The sequence below is a fragment of the Clinocottus analis genome, unplaced genomic scaffold (assembly GCF_023055335.1).
Source record: "Clinocottus analis isolate CAN_PGR_092001 unplaced genomic scaffold, fCliAna1.0.p SCAF_20, whole genome shotgun sequence".
NCBI classification, from domain to species: domain Eukaryota; kingdom Metazoa; phylum Chordata; class Actinopteri; order Perciformes; family Cottidae; genus Clinocottus; species Clinocottus analis.
In genome coordinates this window covers 9,725,956-9,729,403 of record NW_027175932.1, presented here as the reverse complement: position 1 = coordinate 9,729,403, position 3,448 = coordinate 9,725,956, and the positions used below count along the sequence as shown (strand labels likewise).

Sequence of the window (3,448 nt, the reverse complement as noted above, 5' to 3'; positions counted from 1 at the left end):
GACCTGAGGGCTACGTGGACACCTTGCTGTGTGTGTTGTGTGAAGAATGTATATCTGCACAGGTGTGTGTAATTATATTTATGTGTCTGTTTTTTTTCTTCTTTTATTTGCAGGCTTATTATTTGGGAATTTGCCTACTTTATTTTCCTGGTCACACCTCCGTGTCGAGGTGAGTTTTCAAGATTAAAACAACATTTCTAATACATTTTTATTTGATCTAAGTATATATTTACTTCACACTCAACGAAGCGTTTCACTGTGTGTGTACATGCCGCCACACTGCCGAATCCTCTGTCGAAAACCTTCCAGTCGGACTTGTCGCTTGGAGCGCGCGTCCTCCGGGTTCCTGTTTCAGCGTCCCGCGGGCACACAACAAAATGAACTGTTTGTCGTTAGCTTATTGAACGCAATCCAACTCGCATTGTTCCCAGCACGCAGCGGCGGCCGTGGCAGCGAGTGACGCGTCACGTCAAAAAACGACTCCGCCGGGTTGTGTGTGTCATGTCATCTGAATCAGTAAGTCTGTGGTGCGGCTCTAAGATAATCTCCTCAAAGGAAATTAGTCGGGGGAAAAAGGGGAAAGAAAAGCCGTCAGCCTAAAGGGCAAATGAAGATTAGAGGGAAACAGTACACGAGGGCACACCGGCTGGCACCCGGAACTGCACAAAGGCCTCATTGTCACGGGAGTCCTCAGCTCTGCGCTCACTCGCCCCGTGTACTTGGGGAGACATGACACCTGTTGGTGGTTCTGATCAACTGCAGGCGGAGTGACGGGACACCAGGGTGGTGCTCAGATTTATATATCTTTACTTCCAAGGGGCATGAATGTGTCGGATGATTTACAGACTCTTAACCAAGAGTTTTTGTTTCATGTTGAGTCGTTTTTATCTTCAATTTCTCTGGTGACGAGAGAAGATGCCTGGGATTAAATGAACTCCTGCAAAATCTCTTGAATGTTAAAAAATGAAGCCGCCAAGACAACAATCCAAAAGTATAAAAGCTTCTCAAATGTCGAGGTCACACATAAAAGTGAGAATGACAAAAAAACTAAACACCGAACAGTAAAAAGAAAAAGAAGGAAAAAAGACTCGTTGCTTTTGATTTATATTCGCTGATTAGACAGTTTTTTTGTCAATCCTGCAGACGCACAGGGTCCACTCACTTCAAAGAGTTGAGTGGTTAATCTCAAATCATTTTACGAATCCTTTTTGACAGTTTAACACGGTTTTCGGGTTATGGCGCCATGTGTCCAAAACTGTGCTCTTTTGGAAAGTTGTGCACGAGGTCATGGCTGCAGGGTGTTCGTTCCTCAGTTACACCACTCGTTAGTTAAGACTACTATTTTATTTTACGAGATACTGGTGCTTTTGAAGTGCATTAGTGTGATAATACTCTCTGAAAATAATTCATTTTATTTTTTATATATATATAATATTTTAAGAACTAACAAAATACGAACAGCAAATTATACAGCATTATGTTAATCCTCTCCCAGCTAAATATTTGTACATTAAAAAATGAAAACGTTCTATATCTACTATTTCTATGGAACAAAGAAGTTCCCATTCAACCAGTTCCCAATGAGTCCTGCGGTTCATCCGGAGAAACCGTTAACCTTCTTCAGGACAAAGAGAAAGAGAATAACGAGACCATAAGCTTTCTGTAATTTGGGTAAAAGGCTGTGTGCCCTGAGTGAACCCGACACCTTGCACTCCTCTCGTTAGCAGCGTACATGTAGAAGATGCAGGTCCACTGTGTACCTTACAGGCTCGGCCATTAAGTAGCTCGTGTAGAGATTTGTGTGGCATTTATGGGATAACCGAGCTGCTATAAAAACAGCCGCAAACTGGTGCGTGCGTGCCTGTGAGGAGTTAAGGCAGTGACTCACTTTTATAAGTTTCGGCCCCAGCTCGCTGCCTCGCGTCTCCCCCTGGTCGCTCCCCAGCTCGAAGGGAAACCGCAGCAGAGCCGCAGCCTCTCCTGCCTCACTGGGGGAAACTCTGAAACAACCACAACCTCCCTGCTTGACCTTTCAGACAGATGCACAGGGTTATGCTCATTTGCACCAAGATTTATTTGCTGGAGATGAAGAACGACGGATTATTCAGAGGATTTATCCGACTAGTTTTCAGTTATTGGTGCCGGGAATCCACCGTGTGTCGTCGTAGATAACGCAGCGAGTCCTCACACGCAAACGGGTTTTACACGCGTGACCGCGCGGGTTCACGTGCGCAGTGGAGCACAGTCGTAACGTGATTCTCATGTGTAAGACAAGAGGTGAAAGTTTGACCTTTCGACACCCGGCAGCAGCTCACTCTCTCCTCTCATTTGTCTCCATCAGGCCGAGGAAACCCGAGAGGAGGAGAGCTGACAGACCAATGAGACTGAAGCTGCTTAGAGGAGGCGACCTGTCACGCATCAGGGCCATCCAGGAAGTATTCTGACAGCATTCTTTGATTTGCAACAATTAAAGCATGAAGACATGATCTCAGATTATGACATGCAGTTAGATGCTCTGCTCTCACATTACATTGGATTGTCTTTAAATATACAAAGCTATGCAAGTTCATTAAAAAGTATCAATTGCATTAATATTTGTGAACCCTACTAACATTAGCTTGAGCAATTTAGATAATGGCTGTTTATATAGATTGTACAATTAAATATTCTGCAGCCGTTAAATTAATCAATGTGTTCATGCGATTAATTTACATCACATCCTGACTAAGTCACTTTGATAGAGATGTGTCTTTATGAAGCTAAAATAAAAAGTGGGGGACTTGGTTTTTAAGAAAAAATTAAATAGAAATTTAAATTTTTATTCGTATTTCTTCAGTTAGTTTGAAAGTTATTCCGGAGAACATGTGTGTTTAAAAAAGAGTAAAATATAAATATACAAAATGTACAATACAATAATACAGTAGTGAGCGCGTATGTTTGTTCTTTATAAGATGATGTTAACTCACTTTGGCCCTTTTTTGTTTTGTTTACAACAGCAACTCACAGTCTTCATCAGCTGATACGTGTTTCACATTTCAACCGTTAAAAAAAGAGAAAATATGTTTATCAGATTAACTCGTGCTAGAAGTTGTGAGTTTGTGTTTCACAGATCGACTCAACCGTGTGACATGAGAGACGCCTGCGGGAGATAAACGGTCCTTTGGGGTGAGGTAGTAGGTTGTATAGTTTTAGGGTCATTCCAAGCTGTCAGATGACTATACAATTTACTGTCTTTCCTGAAGCGACTGTGATGGCATCATCTTCATCTTCATCGGCATCGGCACAAAGAAAAATACAACTTTACCACTGCAGATCATATTTTTTTATATACGTGTGTGTGTGTGTGTGTGTGTGTGTGTGTGTGTGTGTGTATATATATATATATATATATATATATATATATATATATATATATATATATATATATATATATATATTATGAGATTAA

At 41.5% G+C, this 3,448-nt stretch overlaps 1 long non-coding RNA gene across 1 annotated transcript in view; it reads left to right on the top strand.

The window, feature by feature from the left end:
- LOC137791590 (uncharacterized) overlaps nt 1-3,365 on the top strand; it is a 30,379-nt gene extending 27,014 nt beyond the window's left edge. The window contains exons 4-5 of the long non-coding RNA XR_011078042.1: nt 114-169; nt 2,342-3,365. This is a non-coding gene — a long non-coding RNA (uncharacterized lncRNA). The remainder of the gene's footprint in view (nt 1-113; nt 170-2,341) is intronic.
- The last annotated feature ends 83 nt before the right edge of the window (nt 3,366-3,448 follow it).